This window comes from Gobio gobio, assembly GCF_949357685.1.
Source record: "Gobio gobio genome assembly, chromosome: 2".
Classification (NCBI taxonomy): Eukaryota; Metazoa; Chordata; class Actinopteri; order Cypriniformes; family Gobionidae; genus Gobio; species Gobio gobio.
The window spans coordinates 10,278,006-10,301,177 of NC_137098.1; the positions used below are offsets into that span (position 1 = coordinate 10,278,006).

Genomic DNA, 23,172 nt, shown 5'->3' on the forward strand with positions numbered 1-23,172 from the left:
TGGCATCAAACACATGAGTCACTAATGAATCAGTGCTGAGCGGCCAGATTGCTATGCTCGGCTGTATTCATCTTAACATTTTCCAACAGCTCCATTCCGTGACAAAATGTCCACAGATTTACCAGAGCTGACCGAAAATGCACAAAATTATCTATTTGTTCGCACGAGAGAATGTCTGGCAGATACAACCTCATACCTTCACCACAGAGCATTTATGTGAGGAACAACTGACTTATGAGGGTTAGAAGTGATCAAGAGATGAAGCCTGGAGAGTGATTCCAGACGTGACCCCTACTCTCTGAACTCTGATGTGGGAAGATCACATCCTAAAACGACTGAGACCAGCTAAGAGAGAAGAATGTCTTTGTGTGAGTCCCTCGCCCTCTTTTTGTCCCTCTCTGTCTCTCTAAGTCACTAACATGCCCACAGAATCACAGGAGCAAATAGGGGCTTTGAGTATGTTTTAATAGACAGAGTTCTTTTTAAGCTATGTTTGAAGTCTGAAACAGCTGAAGTGTTCCAAGTCTTGTATAAAGGTCTCTCTCACTTTGGGAAAAGGGAGACATAAGGAGCGGAAGAGAAACAGAGGGAGTAGCTGAAAAAGTTTGCAGAGTTGAACTGGCACCCTGCCTACTAGCCTGTTATTGCCCTAAGCACTAGGTTTTGCTGCCAAAGGTAGCCACACCTGAACAGATCCAAAACAATATTAAAGGGATGACAGTCAGGGCACGGGAAGTCTGTATGTTTGCATGTCTATGATAAGATCCAAAGAAGCAGCTGACTCACTTTTAACTACTTTATTCTGGTACAACTCACCACCACTCATCACCTTTCTCATGGCTTTTCTCTTTCATCCTCTTCACAGATTTGAAGTCTGTTCTGCCTCAGCTAGAACAAAAACGAATGTACTCAAATTCTGGCTAATAGCGATAGTTGATAACATTTTGTATCCTAATGTATCCTAACATCTACACTTTTGTATAGCAGTATCTGTGATTCTTCAGTCATGGATTAATGTATCAGAGCAAGACTTTATTATACTCTTTATTTGTGACCTCCTGCCACATTTATTGGTACAATTGTGGAGAGGTGACTAAAAACAACAGGAATAGGAACAAGAAATGTCACAAGCCAGATTCAAATTTGTATTACCCACTTGAGCAACATGGCACAAAGTATCAAGACCATCCATCCTTATCTGCTAGCCCTCAATGGTGTAGGCTACCGTTTAGTTTCAGTCACAGATAATATGTATCAGAAAAAGACACACATTTCTTCCCTTCACAGTCTGACAGATAATTGCAATGTATGCCACCCACGACCAGGCCAATGACATAAACCTCCTTCTGTTTCAGAGTGGTTTTACACAGGAAACCCCCCCAAGCATTTACTGTAACAGTCACCTTACACAGAAACACACAAATCACTCAAGGAATGGGAGGACATGAGAAGTGTAATCTTTCTTTAAAACATAGGAAGATGTGGGTGCATTGTATTTTGGAATATATAATAAATCCCGTGGCAGCCAATTAGTGGGTCATCATGCCCCATTCATACCCCCTACCAGTGTCCCCTCACACATGCCCAGCAGTGTTACGACGAACCTGCTCGGGTTCACATGCACATCAAACGTGATTAGCTTTCCGCAGCGGGATTCCCATGAATCCTCGTTCTCTCTCATCTGCCACTGACCTCTTCAGCGCACCAGGCTTCAACCCCACCGCAGTGGTGTCCCCCTTCAGCCCGGCCCAACCCAGGACCACGGGTCTCTCCTCCGCTTGTGGAAGTAATACCAGATTACAGAGCAACTGTTGTCAAATGTTTATATAATGTGTTTTTTCTAGTCCTTTTCCCCCCTCTCCTTGTTTGGACAGCTGTCCTTTAACAGCGGGACATCTTCAGATGCTGCTCTAGCATGACTCTTCTGCTTTTTTTTGCGGAATTAACGTCTCATTTCAACTTAATAAACATGAAATACATTTCCAATTTGGCAACGGAAAGGCGCCCGGGTTACCGAGGGCGATTCGTGTGTGGTATGTTCGAGAGGCCATTCATGCGGGCATAGGATTTTGCTTTGTTTTATACTGAGCCTGTATGTGTGTGCCTGCTTTAATGTACAGATTTTTACATCACAAAGCCTGATAAGGGCAGCTGTGCATGCATGCATGCATGTGTGTGTGTGTGTTTTCTTTGTGGACCTGCATGAGTTAAACATTTGCTCTGTGACTCAGGTATACCAAACATGTCCCAACAGGCCACCAACAGCCCAGCATGGAACACAACGCTCCGCTCAACCCACAAAGAAAGAGAGAGAGAGCGAGAGAGTGAGAAGTTTAAAGAAAACAAAAGCGGACGGAAAGAAGAGGAGGGAAAAAATGCAGATCACAGAGAAAGCTCCTTTTGTTTGTTGAATCAAAGTAGATCAGCTTAAATGAAATATCCACCAAAACAGGCATTCATGGTGGGTCGCAGGCAATGGGGTAGGAGAGGAGAGAGGTGTTTGCGACCCGGGGGCGGAGGGGGTGAGGGGCAGGGTGTGACTGCCAGATGAAAATCAGCCTGGGCTGGGTCACCTCCACACTGTGAGCCGCTGAGCATGTATGTAGCAGCTAACCAAGATCCAGATGCTCTCTGTCAACACAGCGATTCCACAGAGGAAACAGGGCTTTAAAGCACAAGCCACTGCACCACGAGCACCCAGTCACCACCCAACACACACTTTATTGCTTAGATGTCGCTCTTTTATAGCTCAGGAGACTTCGGTACTTTGTCTCAGGTTCTATTGCTAAAATTCCTCAGGACACTAATGAGATGATTTCTGTCATTAAGTAAGGGTATAAAGCCAGAGCACTGAACTAAACTCAAGTTGGTTCCAATCGGGATTCCTTAATAAATAGTAGAGATTAAAAATGAAGGTTAAGATGGGGTGGTGAAGAGATACCAGGTGAGGAATCATCATGGTAAGCACGTGTGTTGTGACTGACAAGATTAGATGAACTAGCTCCTCCCAATCTTTGGGTGTAGTACTCTCAGCTCCACTGAACACAATTTATCACATTTAAACCCGCAGTTTTCCTCCCAAAATCTGCACAGTAAATGAGAAAATTCAGTCTGGAAAGCTTAGAGCTTAGAGGAAATGTTACATTAGCATTACAGTAGTGTGAAACTCTCTAAATTGGGAAGGTCAATCACCTCAAGCGTGCTCTTAATCTGTTCTTCCACAGCTATTGATCAGCGAAATACACAGAAGCTAGGTTATACTGCTAATGTATACTTCATAAGTCCACTTAAAACCACACTAAACAAGAGGAGGAAACAAATGACAGAGAAAGAGAGAGAGCCAAAGTCTGACTACCTCAGCTGGGGCCTTCTCTCCCCCTTCCTGTCAGGAGGTAAATAGCTATTGGCTGCTCAATAAGTGGCTTCGGTTCACAGAGTGAGGGGTCTTTTTCCCTCTGCTCTCCACTACCTTGACAAGCAGGTATTGACAGAGCAGTTACACACTAACCCATTGGGGGAAATCCTCTACAATGTGCCCCGGGCAGCTGATAAATGGAACTCATACGCTACCTGAGAGTATAAGGGCCTATATGCACACAAACACACACGCGCTTTCTCTCGCACACACTAACAAAGAGGCACGGCCACACGGAACGAAGCCTGACACACTGAAATCTCGACAAAGCAAAGAAGGCTGATGATAATAACAGGAAGTGAGACAAAGAGAAAGACGTACGAGGGCGAAAAATGGTCAGTAAAAGATGTGAAGGTCATTGATGTTTCCTTGGACGCAGATGTTTGTCTTTCTCTGCGCGCTGAAATCATTTTGCTCGGCTTCAAGAGGCACAAGATTACAGGATGGGAAATTATAGTACACAAACGTACGCTCGATACATGTGGCCATGATCAAAATACTTGATTAAAAAAAATGAAAGCATTCAATAGCCAATTAAGGCCCTTGGAAACAGCTCGCTGAGTCCAAACACAGCACAGTATTGACACAGAGGGGGGAAAAAAGGCGGAGAAGCAAATGTGAGAAAGATTATTGTGCTGAAGCATCTGAGTAGCATCGATATGGACAGCCCACCACAGTTTAGCAAATGATAGACAGGTGACATGGTGAAGAGACGGGGTAGTCGAGGGGTAACCGAGAGAAAGCAGAAAGCCCTTCGTAGCACGGTCTCCTCTCTCCATAAGCTTGTGGGCTGATAAATAGCCGGGGGTAAGGCACTGGCTATCACTTTGTGATATGATGTCAGTAACCTTCATTGATCCACGTGCAGGCAGGCAGGCCTTATCACAGACTCTCTCTCGTGATATACTGAGATCTGGGGCCGCACTGCTTTTTAATACACTGCACTTTGGGTGAGGATGTCACAGGCTAACCTCACGGCACCTTGGGCAATATTTTACAGCTGCACTACGACAGCTGAGAAGGCTGAAAACAGTGTCGCTTTATTAGTGGTCATACAATTAAAGTATTTCATTTTTAGTGCTGCTTGTGAGGATACATATCTGAGATTAGGGATTTGAACAAACTCCTGAATCTTAGTATTAAACTTCAATCTGTATTGCGGTTAATTGTATTGAATGTGCACTTGTAGTGCATTTCAAATCTTAAAAGTATATTTTTTTACAAAACTGTACTTAATCAAATATTAAAGGCAACTTAAGTGTATGCAGAGTAAACTTTCATGACAGTTTTAACACACTTAATTACACTTTTGTAATGTCAAAAAAGTCTTACTTTAAAAGTACATTTTAAACATAACCATGCTTTAAAGATGTAAACTTTGATGTGTTTTCAAACATACTTAATGCAAAGTAATTGATTATAATTTCACTGTATTTTTAAATTTGTATTATTGTTAAACTGTTATTACATTTAAAGTTAATATATTTTTAAATATACTAAATTGCGACTTAGACAATAGAAGCAGTTATGAAATTACTTGTCCTACAAAAGTGGGTCAAAAAAGCACTCTGAAACTCAGCTAAATGCAAACTATAATTCGTTTTCATTTAACAGCAATTAACATGCACTTAGTGTCTACACGTTACTCAGTTAAGTATTTATTTTATAGCATATTATGTTCATACTAATTACTCTTTCCAAAAGTATGCTTAAGTGTAATTAGAGTAATCACATTTGCTAAAGACAAAATGATATATCTTATCAAAATACAATACAAGATTTACAAAGTACAATAGCAATGCAATAAAACCAATTCCAAAAATATTAATAAAAACACCTTAGCATTTAGGCAGCATTTAGCATACATTTTATTCTTGCTCTTGTGTTACATCCTTTAATAGGTACAGTAGTAGAGAAGTCAAAAATCAACTTAACATGAGCTGCATACAACTTTAGCATTTTAGCTAATTGCTAGGCAATTCATAGTTCTGGGAAAAAGGAAAGAGGTCATCGTAGTCCGTAGTTTTTATGAGGCAAAAAGTGTTTTTGAGTAGGCCATGTATGACAAAAAGCAGCAGGCCTGAGCCGAATGTTTTTCCGCCACTAAGTTTGGTGGACGAAAGAAACACTCAGACACACACACTTCTGGAAATATCAAGGTGCTGACAGGAACTTCCCTCACTCAAGATTTACCCATACACCTGACCTGAGTGAAAACAGACAGACAGAGACACACACACACACACACACACACACACACACACACACACACACACACACACACACACACACACACACACACACACACACACACACACAGCATTTTGCTTATCCCTTGGAAGTAACAATCAGTTCACTAACACCATATGACTCATATGTAACTTCACAACACAGGCTTGCACATTGGTCCATATCTAGAAAAAAAGTGCAGTGTTATATTGGAAAATGTATGTATGACCTCAGGATGAACTAAATTAGCAATATATCAGTAAATCTAAAAAATAGTAGATTAAGCCTATCAGTCTCTGCCAGTTTCACAGGTCTACTAACACAGACACTTATTCTGATGTAGTCTATGTGGGCAGAGCATTGCGGAAGACAAAAGCGACTGAAGGAATAGCAGCAGTATTATCCTATGTATTGATTTTAGCTGTTGGGTATTACAGAGGGAAAGAGTGGTTTTATCAAGCTAAGATCCCCCTATACTTTTCCTAACTAAACCAGTATTTCCACAGCTTATCTGGCCAGAGAGGCTATTACTTACAACTTCAATACACCCTTCACTTGGGAGGACAGGAGTTAACATAGCTTTTTGGTGAGGCTACTTCCCTCATCACGAGTGACGTCATGGATGACCCTGCTGAAAAGACCTCCATGGCTAGCCTCCAGAGCATTTCATGTTTTGCACGCTGGTTCCCATTGTGGGATAACTAACCCAACAATCAAAACTTCTTTGGTAAAGCTATTGGTTTCATCATCAGATGCTGGCTGACCAGCTTCACCAGCTCAGTTTTGCTGGTGAACTTCATAGCATGATAGCTGATCCACTAACCAGACCAGCACCAAACCTGCAATAATCAGCATCATCTAACCTTTCTGGACACAATAATATTACATTTCAATTGGAATACATATTAGAATACATTATGTATTAGATTACGTTTTTATTTTATTTTAAACAAATCAGTTAAACTAAATATTAAAAATAAACAACTGGAACACACCAAGAATCGGGCACTTATCATGCGTCGGCCATCTAAGTTTTCTCTGTGTGTTGGTCCTCGCCGGCTAATTTTCAGCCGATTCAACATGTGATAATTCCCTGTAGCTCTTCCGGTTTCCCGCTTTTAAGCTATTAACTCTTACGCAGGTGCAGGACGGACGTGCAACTTGGCCGTCGGATGTGGAGCGTCTGCTTGGTGTGTCAGGGCAACTTTGGACCCATACGCTGCCGACGTGAGCCAACTCAGCAGTCTGCTTTCCTTGCCACTAGTTGGTCGGCGTCGGTTTGGTGTGTTCCTTGCTTTATGCTCAAAAGTACGTGACAATGGTGTATGAAAAAATAAACATATATTTTTAAGGGAGTATGCACAAGCATCTCCACATAGACCCTGGAGGCTTCCTAAAGTTCACCTATAGATTAAGTCTGATGATCTAGCAATAAGGCGTCTTCCTCTTCCTCCTGTCTTTCTATCTGCTCTGAATATGAGCAGCAGAACGGAGAGATAATGAGAGCAGTATAATCCCACAGAGGAGTCTAGTACATCCTCTAATCACAGACTAAATGTTGGTTTTAATTACAGAGAAAGGAAGATATCCGAAGAGCACAATGCCACTGAAGTTTGAAAAAACGGTAAACGCCAATTATCGTACAAAATCTGTGGTTATTCTATTGGCGCATCATCCCCACGCCAATATATGAGCATCACAGGGAACGCTTTTATTCCAATGTGTTCTCATTTCCCAATATTAATAATGGAGACAGGTTGGGACAGAGAAAATCTCCGCTTCGCAATTACTGTAAAAATCCATAATCTAATCAATGTGCAATTCAAGGGGATTGTCTTAATACATATAAAATATGGCTTGTGCTGAATATGTACACAATGATAGGCTGCATAAATGCTATTGTGAAAATGACCAATGAGGGGATTGCGGCTATCGAGGAAACGAGGCAAAAGTTTAACGATTTACATATTTCATCACAAGGCGAGGCAAGAGTGTGAAAAAGCGGGGAAGAGGATTACAAAACAAGTCAATCCATTAAAGAAATACAAGCAATCTTTTTAGAGCCAATCCTGATTTCTCAAGACTTTGACAACGTAATCCACTATGTCAAATACCCTAAGCACACTCAATGGGCTGGGAAGGAGAGCGTGCAAAGATTTTCTGAGCGAGTGTAGACTGCAACCAGGCAGAGGGGAGTGCGTTCTGATACCCGGGACTGGCACGCTCTCTTAGGGCACTGCTGGCCGCCTCGCCTGACTCCGAGCCCGCCTTGTAATTTGCTAGGGGCGGAGATAAATCTTATCTCAGAGACCTGATTAAGTTTTTAATTTACACTCCAATCAATAGCCCAAGTCTATTGGCAATATGTCTGAAACTCTATTTACCAAAGGATTCGCTGCTATCAATTGATCAAGGACCTCGCAGCCATAAATTATAGACATATGTTTGTGTGTCAGTGTGTGTGTGGCGGAATGTGTCCGTGCCGGGGGAATTTCTTTGTTGAAAAGTGAAACGATGGGAAAGTTTAAGCTGCAGGCAGCGCAAAGTTGCCCCCAACAGAGCTGATCGTCTTACATCTACACACCCTCAAAATCACAAAGAGCCCGGGCTCTATCTTTTAACAGCAGCGGCTGGGGGTAGGGTGTGTGCGTTTGGCCACATGCGCAAAGATTTGTTCAGTGTTCTATCATGTTTGTTACACCAATCCAAGCATTCAAATGGCCAAATTAAGACATCACTATTACACAATGCTAGTCACATGTGTTGAGAAAAACACTCTGGCCTGATCCCTCCCACTTCCGGTTCCTTTCTGCATGAGAGCCATTATCTGTTTACAATCCTGCGCTTTCCAAACCGAGCTCTTCACGAGGAATCCGCTCTCGTTGCCCGTATGCCGAATTCCTGAGCTCAGATCGCCCGTCTGGCTGAGAGTCAGAGCAACATGGGAAACAGAGGCAGGGATTGTTCAGCCATCAGTTTGCACCACCATGACATCCAGGAAACGTCCCAATGGCTATTTTAAGCTATTTTGATATTTGTTTAGAACTTCACAGGCTGTGTGGGGTAGAAGAGTCTGGAATAGAGAGAGGTTGTGCTCAGGAAATGTGAAGAAAAGATCACAAAACGTAAAAAAAAGCAAAGGTACCCTCTTTCATAACAGAGGTGAAGTGGTGTGTGAACAATGTGTGATCTGTGATATTTCTCCAGTGTGCTGGGTAGGGTGCCGGTGGGACTCTCTCACTCTGTTTCCCAGGAAAAGAGCGGAAAGAGGGCAAGTCCTTATCAGCTTGGAGAAAGTGTCGTCATAGCATTTCTGCTCTGACCCTGCTGACTCGCCGATTTCTTAACATGAGATCATTCTGGACAGCTGACCTCAATATCACTGTGCTGTGCTCTGCCAGCCCACTACACATCCACAAGAGCTTCTCCTCCATATAACAGTAGATAGTGACCATGCTATCTGAAATAGCACACACATTAGAAACACTCCCTTTAAGCTCTTATAAGGTATACACTAGAACTACGGTACAATCAAAATCGACAATGTTCTGAATTGATCTGAATACCACTTACTATACTACTGTACACTGCATACTAGTTTTTAAAAACAAAGTGAAACAGTATGCACCGATAAACATTTGCAACAGTACTAACCCTTTAGGTATCATTAATATGTCAAGTGGTATAAATCAGTTACAAATGAAACCTTATTGTAAAGTGTTAACAACATGATTTAGTCTTTTTTCTACATTTTATAATTTGCTTAAATTATGAGTCAAGAAATTGATAGCGCTTCCAGATCATTTACTGAAGGCACGGCATTGTAAGATATCATATCCTGCGCAATGCACTCTAGTTGTATACTGTAAACCCTAATGGTTAAAATAATTCATTGGTTTGAGTAAGGTAAAATTAAAAAAATGAGTTCAATCAAATAAACCTTTATGAGTATTTAGAACTTTATTTTTCTTTTGAGTTCACACAACTGAAACATTTGAAGTAATCTGAATCGTTTCGTTATTTTGAGTTTTATGAACTTGTTTCTTTTCATTTAGACAAACTTAAATTTAACTGAAACTTGGGCTGGGATTTCTTTTTCCCAGCATGCTTTGCCATGACACTTGAAAGGGAGAGTAAATGCTGACATTAGTGTTATATAACGTTTGTTTTTTTGTGCAAGATTAATATTAAGTGGGAGATTTAGTAGTGTTTAATGTATCAATATGCTAATTTAGAAGAGTTTCTGTATGTGGGTTTTTGGGGGGTTATCATGGTGACAAGTGGAGCATGAGCTTGGTTTGAGAACAGATATTAAATGTTCTATATTGCCGTACTCATTCAGCAATTGCTATGCTATGCTGATGCTATCAAAGCATTGGATTTGCTGAATTAACTAGTTAAAGCTAGCCAAATTTCCACTTCTTAAAATATTTAAATTGAGATTACAAGATCATTTTAAGTTAAATGTATGAATCAGATTAGTCAAATATTTCAAGTTAAGAGCAATTAAAATCTATGAGTACAAAATAAAAATATGCCAGTTCTGCTTACTCAAACTTTGAATTTCAATTAACTAAAAAACTAAAATTAGCCACTCACCCTCAAGTCATCCTAGGTGTATATGACATTCTTCATTCAGACGAATACCATCAGAGTTATATTAAATTATAACGCTATTCCAAGCTTTATAATGGCAGTGAATGGCTGTTTCTGTTTTGAAGTCCATAAAAGTGCATGTATCCATCATAAAACAGCTCCACACGGCTCCGGGGGGTTAATAAAGGCCTTCTTAAGCGAAGCGATGCGTTTGTGTAAGAAAAATATCCATATTTAAAAATGTACAAACTGTAATCTCTATATTCCGCTAACTAGCGTACGCGAGAGACTGGCGTTCCAGTGCATGACGTAGGACATTCTGGTGAGAATATCCTAGTTCTTGCGAGAACCAAGTTTTCTATTGCTCTATCCTCTGTGCTTCCGCATTCGTCACCTATACTAACGCTACACCTACTTCATACGCTGGAACGGCAATCTCTCGTGAACGTGCGTACAGTTAGCGGAAGTTAGAGATTACAGTTTGTAATCAAACTGTAGTCTTTTCAAAACAAGTTTGAAATATGTGTAATTGTCTAACACAAACGTATCGCTTCGCTTCAGAAGGTCTTTATTAACTCCCGTGTGGATTACTTTTATGATGGATACATGCACTTTTATGAACTTCAAAACAGAAACAGCCATTATAAAGCTTGGAAGAGCCAGGACATTATGTAATATAACTCTTGATTGTATTCGTCTGAAAGCCGAAGGATGACTTGAGGGTGAGTAAATCATGGGCTAATTTTCATTTTTGGGTGAACTATCCCTTTAACTTGAAAAATGAGGCAACTGATTACCTAGTTTTGCCAACTTATTCAGGTTTACAGTGTACACATTTTAGTAGTATAGTTATTAGTTTAGAAGTAGGTCATCTGGATATCCCTTGATTTTAATACATTTGCATACTGGGTAAAGTATCCATACTTCAGAATATACAGCAGTAAAGTAATAGAATAATTATGCCATTTACAATACACCCAAAGACTCTTTTTTCCACTCTCTCCTTTTCTCCCTTCCTTCGTATATTTTAAGAGTGAAATAAATAAATGAAAGGAAACACATGCTGGGTTGTATTAAACAGATGCCACATACAACATTCATCCTCACACTGGCTGGTGTGTACATTTCAAACTATACACACGACAGGCAAACAGAGGACACGCACACCATACCTTCTTTCAACCAAACGTTTCTGACGGTGAGTGACCGGAAATGGAGGGAGCGAGAAGAATAAGGCACTGATAAATGATTTGGGGAGGAATTTTAAGTGCTATTTTGTCACGAAGTGAGCCTCACTCTGTTGGACTCGAGCATAAACATGTGTCAGGACTGCATGTAATTACAGAAGAAAAACTTCCTCTTGTACTACGTGCGTGAAAAAAACCTCACAGACTGAAGTATCTGTGAGTGTGTGTGTTTTATAGCCCCCAAACCTGCTACACATACTTTAAAAGATGAACAAACACAAAACAGCCATTTTGGCACCTACTGCCATGAAATCCTGTTAACCAAGTGTTAATAAACTGGTAACATGTAATCAGAGCTGTCACATGAATGGCATGCAATGTGAAGAATGGACAAAATCTGGTTTCCAGAATATTCCGTAAACAATGAACGATTTATGCTCTGAAAATTGTGTAACACTTCCACAAAATGCCTGTCAAAGATCTCCAACCATGTACGCAACAATCCCACAGTCCGTGATGATGTCCAGATTTGTTTTGATAGAGTCAGTCACAGTAGTTTCTAAAAAGAGGGCCGTACTGGGGCCCATTTTCCACACTAACCCTCATGTTTCTCAGAGCTGCTATAATTAGCCAACCTTGTTCCTCGCTGCATGTCCAAATGATATTTACATATACAAATCCCATTTGGCTGCCGAGAGACCATTCCAGCAAAACCAGCTAGCAGAGTTTGCTCGAAATGACTAAACAAACAGGATGAAAATGTGTCCAATGCGTACCCCACAGATAATGAAAAAATATGGATGGTTTGAATGTGGTCGCATTGTGTTTTGACTGAAAACGAAGCACTCAGCACGAACGGCGTATTACAGTCGTGCTGTCCAAGTCCTTCTGAGTGTTTCGGGGGTCAGTGGAAGCTCTTTAGCTCGGGCAGGTCAGGGCTTGAGGTCTGAACGCATTATAAAGAACATTCCAGAGCTCTCAGCAGACAGCCACCGCTGGAAGCAAACGCCCTCAGACGCTGCATAACCCTCAAACTTCTGCTCAAGCACTGCCAAGTCTCTCTCGCTTTCACTTCCTCTTCTGTCCTGCAGATTACTCAAGCGGTTAAGCATCGCATGATGTCATAACACTGTCTGATCGATGGATGTCATCGGGAAAAAAGGGTGAAAAGTTTCTGTCCTCTTGTTGTAAAGTTTTTTTAGTGGACACATCTGATATCAAACAGAGTGATATCGATGTGAATGGGACTTCCTGAGTGCTTAACACACTTTTTTTCTGTGTTCTCAGGCCTGCCTCATTAGGGGCCATCTTGATTAGCTGCGGAAGGCTTTGTTGAAGAGCTATTTGTACGATTTACTAAGAGTGAATGAGAAAATGAAAAAAAAAAAAGAGAGAGAGGGAGAACGAGGCAGGTTCGCAGGTTTCTGTTGAGGCCTCGCCCTTGCTCTGCCACGATTGTAAACTTTTTCTGTTGATATGCAAAGCAGTGCAGATCATTTGGGTCCCCATGGCAACAGCGCCCCTGCTTTGCACAAATGTAATGATTAATCGCGCCTTTGATAACAATGGCCGGCACCGCTGTTCCAACATAAATGCTGTGAGGAAGACAGTGTGTGACTGCAGGGGGATCCATACACAGACCTACACGCACACCCACTCCCCTGCTGTCGACCATTCGCTGAATGCGAGGGGTGTGTGGCCATGTGCGACCGCGTGCTAGCTCGCACTACTTCACAAATCGGAAAACTAGCCTTGACTGCAAGTTTGGTTCTAGATAGATAGTTCGCTATAGTTTAGAAAATGGTAATAAAATATGACAAGAACTTAAACTGTGTCAGTACAAATTCATCTTGATAATGTCAGATAACTTTGATAGAAAGGTATATAATGGATTACAATAAACCAATCAGCTGTCAGCTGTTCAATTTAAGTACACAATTAGATAATACCAATTTAGGTCAACCAATTACCGAGAAATGCTTCATTTTGTTCAGTCTGTGGTGTAAAAGGTCGCATTAGCAATTAAAGAAAACACACTTAAAGGGTTACTTCAGTGATTTAGCATTAAGCTTTGTATCAGTAGAAACCCGGTAGTATAGTCAAATTATCGTACTTTCCTCCCTCATATCCCCCTGAGACGAGAGAATTATGCATTTTATTTCAGGAAAAAATCCTCTGATGACGCAAATATCGTCATTTTGCGTCATCTGAGGATTTTTTGACCAGAGGCTAAAAGACTACTGCCAGTAGAAGGAGCTAGTTCCGCATGTTATCAACCCGCCCATAGGGGTGGGATCTCACACACAGAATGTAAATGAGCACGGCCGCTCGGATCGGGCATTAATAACGGAGCGGTGTGGAGCAAAGTGTTTCAACTTTTCAATGAATTCCTATGAAAGTTAAGCTTCCATATGCGATGAAAACGTGCCAGACTGGACACACGCCAAGAATGACTGCCACGCTTACCTCAGCTCTGCTCATCTCTTCGCTCCCGTGATGAATGAAATCTGACTCCTGCTGCGTTTGAGACGTGACTTTCGTTCGGCTCAGTCACACGTTATTGAAAAGACACGTTCAGTGTTTAATTGTAGTGTTTATTCTCTAACTGAACAAAATGATTGTATTACTATGAAAAACAAAACGACGGTGGGGGCGGTGTCATGGTGGGCAAGTGATAACTAGTAGCCGTGGCTTGGGAGTGGCCTCGTTGGGCAGCAAAGCAAGTGCATTCTGGGGGTTGTTGTCTTTCATCCACATGAGACAAAAATCAATTTTCTGCCTTTTCTCAGTCTAGAAGGCACCAAATTCTAGAAAAAATAATTTCACATTTCTACTACATTAATGACCCAGTTTAAATACACATTCATCTTCCCAGCGCTTAAGTACCCCTTTAAGCAAAACAAAAAATGTTGGTCCCAAAATTTTTATCAGTTTTACTGGTAGTCCACTGTATGAAGAATTTTTGGGTATAATGTCACAGTTTACTTTATTTCATTATCCTCACTTACATAAATGAACTATAGTGTCCTGCACCCACTAGCAAAAAATTATATCTGGTGTCTGAATAATCTTTGGTTTGACTGTAGATAGATGGATTTGGGTAAACTGGGCCACACTGTAACAGTCATGTCAATGTGAAACGGTGGCACAATTCACCTGAATTCACCCTTCAGATAGATGAAGCCTTTGTGTGTATGTGTTCGTACAAGCCAATGTTGCGGCTTGTGAGTCAATGCAGGAACGTGGCCAGAGTTTAGGTCTCTGAAACTGTAATTCAATCAGCGGCACTTGGCTTTGACGCAGATTCACTTTGTCAGTTGCGCTTTACCATTAATTTATCATTTCGAAAACAGAGACAATCCAAACAATCATTTCTCTCTCCTCTGATACCTGTCAGAGAGGGGCGGGTGCAAATCTAATAACTACATTTTATTGGCTGACACCACAGCTTTACTCCTACACATGGACAGGCTCCACCTAGACTCGTGAAGTGGGTTAAACATGAGGAATGAATCCTCCAGTTGCTACTAGCCAGATGAGTATCAACCACAGGCCTGACAGAAGGGCTCACCCAGTCCACCCCTACCCCCTCCCCCTGCCCAAATCTGCATATACATACTACTGAGGGAAAGTCAACAGTGTGTTATGTCTAGTGTCCAGATGGTCAGACGTGGTATAGAAACATGGCCTCTGAAAGGGGCCGGGCTGGGAGCTTGGCCATGCAGCACAAGGTTAATGGTGCCGTGAAGAGAAACAATGATTTCACAGAGAGTGGGAGTATGAGGGGGGCTCCTTATGCAGATGAGGGACCAACATTTTTTTTTTTGGCCTGGTCAAGCTAGTAGTTCAGATTTTTGCCCACACTAAAAACCAGATTTGTTTTTCCAAATTACAGCTAATTCCTTTCAAAGTAATTTGCGCAATTTCAACAAAACTATCTAATGCATGTTAGACAGCTAGATAACGTCACCTTGGTGACAAGTTTTAACAAGCATAATTCTTAACAACATTACGTAACACTTCACTGAAACCCAAATGTTTACGTTTTCAAGCATTAAAACGTAGTGATGTTGTGACCTGCCAGGGCAAGTGACAGTTCCGTCAACTGGCCCAAACTTGTTCTCACACAGGCCGCAGACCAGCGGGCCACCTTATTGTTGAGCCCTGCAGATGTTGCCAGGCTCTGGCGGGTCACACAATCACACACACATTTGCATTCCTGATAGGGGGAATTGGGATTAAGGGCCCTGAATGCCTTTCTCAATTTTGACAGAGTCTGAACACACAACACAGAGAAAAAAAAGCAGGACGACATGGGGAGAAAAGGCTATGGAGAAAGAGAGCAAGGACAATGAAAAGAAAAGCACCTTCAAAAAACATAAAAAATTAAAAGTAGGCGAGAGAAAGGAATGCAGAAGGACAACTTGAAAGAGGGAGAGAGACAGGAATATAAAGAAAACGCATTTGACCAATAACAAAAAAAAACTGCTATTGTGAAGATCTTTAACGGTGGGTTAAAATGTATGAATGTAATTGTACTGATCATACAATAATAAAGATAGTACATGCAGACTTTAAGTTAAAAAAAATAAAATCACAAAAAGAAATTTGTTAGATTTTATATGATAAAACCATAGACATTTTGGGCACATTCTAATGAACAAGGACACCTTGAGGAGAAATAACTTCATACATTTACTGAAGATCACCTTGGGACCAGCTGATTACAAACAACTATAAAAATATTTCAGAAAAGTTAAGAATCATTTGTTTGCAGATGCCTCTGTGTTTGTGTGCCTTGACTGTCCGAATACTTTTTTGGGCCACTGTATGTGTGTGTGTGTGTGTGTGTGTGTGTGTGTGTGTGTGTGTGTGTGTGACAGTTGTGTGGCACAATGAGGGGAGAGAGAGGCCCTTGTCCAGGGCAGAGGTCTAGAAGAACTTGTTTTATCCTCTGCAAGAGAGACAGCACTGACCAGCTGTGTTCAGTGAAGAACCACGGCTTATACAAACATACACAACCTTTGATCAAACCACCGTGGCCCAACCAAACATGCCCCTCACCAGACACTGTGCATACAAACAGTCATAGATCTAGTTATGTGTTTAAGTGTGTGTGTACGTGTGTGGAAGTTGAGCTTGGCACAGTGAAAAGGCAACACAGTGGTGAAACTCAAAAGGCAGTGTAAATAAAGACTGAAAAGACAGTAAAAATCTCTCTCTTTCACTTTGTCTGACTTCTATGCTAATCATTAGCATGCATGGCTGCAGTACACAGTCATGGGCTCTGTTCCAAAACCTAGTGAGCTCCATAGCTGTCTACAACTTACTTAGACAGCTGCCTTCTGTGGCAAAATTGTGCTAATCACATGAAGCATATGAGAGACACAACACAGATTCCAATAGAGTTTGTTGTTAGCATGTTTGTAACAACAAGATACTTGCTTATATGCATGACACACACAAATGTTGGGGGGAAAGTCAGACATATATAGTAATTACTTATTTTGAACCTGTCATATACATATATATAAGTATATGAGACACAACAATTGAAAACAACAGTGGTGTTAGCATGTTGCTATGCTAACAATATGCTACTCTAAGCATTGAAAAGGCATTGCACACCCAAACATTGGCTAAAATCAGTCATTTTAAATGAGAAATAATGAATGAACAATTATGAATATTAGTGAAATATAAGAATTTAGCAGTAGTTTACTTTAGCAGTCTTTTAGTGCAAGAGGTAGCTCAGATAGGTGAGTCTTCGCAAAGAAGGGCCTTGGAGTATTTCTTTGCAGCAATGCTGTTTTAAAATTTGGACGAAACAAGTATCTTAGAAGGCAGCATAATGTTGCTCCCTACCTTTCTGTATCAGCTGCCACATTGGCAGTGAGCCTATGATTGATCCCTTGTAGTCTAGATGGGCAGCTCACTAGGTTGTGGAATAGAGCTATAGTGTCTCTCCTAAGCCCATAATAAGGATAACTAAAGAGGCACCACTACTAATTAGTTTTAACTGCAGGAGAAACAAGCACTGAGGGATGAGCTAGTCTAAGAAAGAGCTGGAAAGCAGACCGTGAGCAAAGCTTATCCAGTTGATTTATATTCGCAGAGGTCAAACCCAAATTCAGGGATCTGGCTAGTCTCAAACACTGTCAAAATTCATTTCCTCCACCTCAAAACATTTCTGCTCAAAATGGAGCTATCGCCTGCCGTGTTGTCTCTTTTGGAGAGTTGCCCGCTTCTGCCATAATTCCATCAGTGCTAATTGCTTCCAGCACCGCTGTCATTTCTGCAAGAGAGGGACACTTTTCAATCAACAAAAGCCTGTTCGTGCTTAAGCGTGGCTGATACGAGATCTGCTGTTGTGTATAAACATTTGGAGCCGCACGATCTGTACGACATGATAAATTCAAATTCAATGTTATGGCAAACAACTAAAAATAATTAGCCTAAAAATAATGTGCTGCCAGGTTTTTAAACTCTGCTTTTATGGTGAAATATTGCATATCTGGCTCATTCTTGGCCTCTAATGCTTGTGTCTGGGCTGTGTTCGTAAGTGTGGGCCTGTTCTCTGGCAGCATTGCAGGGATACTGTAGAGTCGAGTTTATACTGCCCCTGTCCGCAATCAATGAAAGCCACTGACTCTGAAAGTTAATATTTCCCTCTCTTCCACTCATAAATTTGCATGCGATTAAAAAAGCTGACCTAAATGCATTTTGAGCACCACAAGTAATTAGTTAGAGCATCCTTTGTAGGAGGGCATGTGTTAAGAGGTTTTATACCCCCTTTTGGAAAATCCAGCTAACACCAGTTTCAGATGGTAGCTAGATTTGTGTAGTGTGCATACAGGAAGTGCAAAACAACAACTGGAAATGTGTTCTCTTTAATGAGAAATTGCAATTTGAGCTGACATCTATGATAAAGTTTGACGAAGTTCAACTTTATGCAAATGCAACTACCAATGACTACTTGCAACAGTAGCTTGGTGACCTGTTAAGACCCCATTATAATTCAAGCGAAATCGAATAACAAACAAAATCAGGTCAAAACTAAGTTATTTTGGAATTCGTTTCGGGACTTTTCCGGAAAAGTTAGCTCCAGCTGGTAAACACCTTCAAACTACTATTGGTCTGTGGTGATTAAATAATAGCTAGGTGCGCTATGGGAGTCCGCCCTCTTTGTCGAGGAAATCTTCTCTGGTTAATTTCCTCTCCTGAGTCCACCGAGGTCAGAGGTCCACGAGTGCCAAACTGCAGGGCTCGAGCAAACATCCACATTGCTACGATCAGATGCTTTCTAAACTGCTGTTTTCTCACTGCTTTTCTGCAATTTTCATTTATTTTGTTATTGAGAGTAAAGTGCGCGGCACATATTAACCTATTCATCTAAACGCCAGAGTGGGAGGCATCAGGATGTCCGCTAACAGTATACCACAGCTCACGTATTTCAAACTTCTTTTTATCCCAAAGTGAAGAATGAAAAGAACTTTGCTGTGAATATTGGGGCCTTAAGTTCTACCTGGTCCAACTTGTTCTAAATAGTTGATCAGCTGAGATCCCAGTTAGTGGACCGTTTCAGCCTTGTAGATCATATAGATTAATCTAGTATAGACCACCGTGGACCAGCAACAAACCAGCCACCACATTCCAAAAATCAACTGGTACACCCTCTTTTTCCAACAGAGTCCACTGCCCTGATAGAGAACAAGGACTAAGGAACACAAGCTGCCTTGTGCTTCTCATCAAGTCCTGGAGTCAGTTCCACGTAGAAAGGAGATGCCCCTGCAAACAGACCCCCCTTGATGTTGAGGAGGAGTGTCAATGAGGGGCTAATAAAGAAAGACAATGAGTAAACAAGTAGGGCAAGTCCACCCCAGCTTGTAGGACCTCCCTTCCTCTCTCTGGGCTGGCACGCACTCAATGGGATCTGCCATAATTAGTCTCACCAATGCTTGTTTAGCATTTGCATATAAATGCTCTTGCTGGCAAGTGCTAAACACACCATCACGAACCATGCCCAAAACAGACGGTGACCACACCTCCGGACCCTCCAGTAGAAGGAAAAGGGGTCCCAGGGGGCCTTCCGCAGACACAAGCCCCCTCTGTGGCTCTCCTACCCCCGTGCCCGATGCCTTCAACAGGTTGGCACCCATCTGCTAGCAGCGAGGGGCCACGGCTTGGCCTGCTTTCAGTTCCTGTTTCAAAGGAGATTGTGAAAGATGGCAGCCAGGCTTCCTGTTTCTCTGCTTATGTCATGAGAGCGTTTCGACCCTATGAAATGAGCCCTGACAAAAACAGGCAGGCTCACACATTGTGTTTTTCGGGATGTTTTAATACGCTTTCTTTCAGGCCGCTCAGACCATCATAGTATGAGCTCCCGGCCCCACAGATGGAGTTGAAAAATAAAAATAACACAAGACCTCTTCCCTGTAACTGCTCTGCGATCACCTCATCTAGCCTTGGGATGGCTGCTATTGTTCTCTTGCTGTACAACATGCAACAATTCTTTCCTTTCCATGAGCCTCCCCCTTCTCCCTCTCTCTCTTTCAGTTTCCTCCACGTCTCTAGCAGTTGTTATGACAGATCGATTCATAAAAACGGAGTGGAGGAAGGAAGTGATGAAACTAGTGTCTGTGCACCCTCCACCCCTCCGTCCCATCCACTGTAAACACAATGAAAGTCACCAACAGGAGATACCCACACCAGAACAGAGATAAGCTACAGAACACTCAGAAAAACACACACAGCTGGCCCTCGCAGCAGCGACTGCTAGCAGTTCTTCTCCCTGCCTAAAACTAACACTCGTAGGACTCTGATAAATTGTATTGCTCTTTCAAAGCTTGGGATATTCTCTGTGGAGTTTTCGGTTACTCTTTATTTAAGTAGCGACTGTTTCTCAAGACGTTTCTCCTAGAATTCCGTATGAAAGATAGAGTTAAAGACAACTGTCTACATACAGTTAGAGCAAAGCTATGCAATTAGAGAACAGCATAGCTCAAACAATTTGTTCTGGGATGAATTTGATGGAGTTCATGGTGAACTATTTGGCTTTAATTGCAAATGGCACAGTGTGTGACATTGTCTTTTGTGAAATTCTAGATCATTTTTTTTCTCAGGAGAAACATCTGAGGATCAGGAAACTTAAGCAAAAAATTGATCTCCACTTAATCTGGTTCGGAAAAACAACTCATTGACCTCATTAACATTTCTTCTTTTCTTGGTTTAGAATTGAGCAGACAGATATTTTTACATACAACATGACTCAGTTCCCTATACTGTATGTGATTTGGACTTCTGACAAATTCTGACGCCCTGTCACACGAGTGTCATATTCCCTGGCAGCACGTCTGTCATTGCCAGCTTGAGACATTAATATTTACGCGCTACTAAACAAATTAGCTTTTGATGTGTATTTCCAGCAACCGCAAGCCATCGCCATCCTCAACTCGTGTCATCCAGACTACCTTTAAACAGCCATCCGGTTAAACTACAGTGAGAGAAACAAGGGGGGGGGGGGGTGTTATCTCGTTTATGTGTTTAGTTACAAACTCGTCACAAAGCACATCGAGAAAAGGGGACAGGAAAAAAAAGGAACAAAAGACTGGCACTTGACAAAGTAACTGATCCATAAATGTTTCATGTGAGCGCCAAGCCTGTCTTTCACCTCTGCATGACCCCCCTACACTCCTCTCTCTTTCTCTCTCCCACTATTTTGCTTATTTGCTGTCCGTGTTAGTTCACTCAGCTTTTGAGAGAGATTAAAAAAAAAATCAACTACAAAAATTAAGGTATCCTTTAAATTAGGTGCAAAACTGCTGAAAGATAAGGTCACTGCAGCTCCATGAGCCCAAAACACATGTGTATGCATTTTTTTTTTTTTAGGGAAATAGCAAGTCGTAAGATTTAAAAATGAGAAATGTTTAGTATTAGTTAAGGTAATCGTTTGTTTTTTAAGCATGCACAGATAAACTGTTCACAATAATGCAAGGAATGTGCATAAAGAATCAAAATATAGTCAATGTTGTCAATTATGTTGATTTTAAAAACTGAAATACTGGTTATGTGTCACAAAAGGTCGGCCTCTGGCTGACACATGACAGAACGGCAGACAGCATGTGTGACGTCACGGTGTGGGGGTCACGATCTATTGTGGCTGTCTGGCCTTGAGGAATCCCCAGTGGCACGAACGCACCCCAAGCCCACTCATCCCGTCCCCCAAATTAGAATCAGGGCGAGGAGCGGCTTGAATATGTTACAACCTAAGGATGCAAGGTCAATTCAACGGAAACAACAGAAGGGTCTCACACACTGTGGCCCGCTGTCCATCTCTGTATCACACAGCTCCTTTGATTTATTTCTAAATCAGTTTCATTCAAGATTCTTAAAATGCACAAAATGAATAAAACAAGTGTTTAGCAGTGCAGAAATTGTAGGTAACGGACGGGTACCAGACGCCCCGTCCTCACGAGGGATAGACAGCAATAGTACGACTTCACTCAGGCCTGATTTAATTGTGGTCCTATGTAACACTTAATAGAGAGCGCAGTGCACCTGGCAAAAACAAGTTACACCCAAGAGGGGGTGGAGGGGTGTCCAACAGTACCAATTAAACACCTCAGCCAATGAGCTGACCTCTCACAGGACTCCTCGTGCCAATAAACCAATCACGCCACACCTCTCATGTCTCATTAAATACCTATGTGATAGGAAGGCGACAAGGAGAGACAGCTTTTTTTTCCTCCCAACATTTAATTATAATGTCTGGGAGGAAAAGAATTCTGCGAAGTAAACAATCATCATTACTATTGAAAACAACACTACTAAGCGCCGAGACACAGACACTGATATTTGCGCCTGCTGTCATATTTTTTCTTTTATTAAAAAAAGCTTATACAGCTTATTTACAGCTTGTAAATAAGCTGCTAAAATAATGCACACACACTAAATTAAAAGCCTGAACAAAATAGCATGTACATATAACAGTGCTTCTTGGAATCATTTAAAAATATTCAATTGTCAGTCTGAGACTGTGGTTTCATAAATGATGCATTACATAAAGTAAAGCAGAACTGAATCCTAAATTTATTTCCTCATAGAAATATTTGAAATGGCACCAAAATGGCTGCCATCAGAGACAAATGTGATCTGTCTGCACACAATACCAGACACTGGCCTTGATCCTCACACACACACACACACTTATACACACACATTTATCACAGGCACACAACCACAGTATCACTTTTAATTATGTTTTTTTATAAATAAATATAACACATGTCAAAAACTAGCACAGGTACAAAAATATCATAAATTCCATAAATGCATAGTTTTTTTAAAAACTGGGTTATATTTCAATTATTTACATTTAATCATTTAGCAATTATAATTGAGATGATATAAATACATACAATAAAATGCCCGCTTAATTTCAGCATATTCAGTATCCTTATAATAATTTATTATAGATAATAATAATAATGTGTATGTGCATTACATATATACAAAAAATTATATAAACATACTTGTATTTAAAAAAGTGTTATTGATATTAATATTAGGTTAACATACAAGCACTGACAGTTTATGAATTCGATGATTCCGTGTATATTTTGAGAATGAAAATTAGAATACAACAAATCCTCTTTTCCTGTTTTTCAAAATAAGAAAAAAAAAATGTGTACCAAAAATAAATTAACTGGAAACAGATGTAACATGTATGGTATTAAATCCTGCACA

The 23,172-nt window shown here is 41.1% G+C and overlaps 1 protein-coding gene across 5 annotated transcripts in view; it reads right to left on the reverse strand.

The window, feature by feature from the left end:
* Positions 1–23,172, reverse strand: part of zfhx3b (zinc finger homeobox 3b) — a 147,674-nt gene that overhangs the window by 116,124 nt on the left and 8,378 nt on the right. The window lies entirely within an intron of this gene.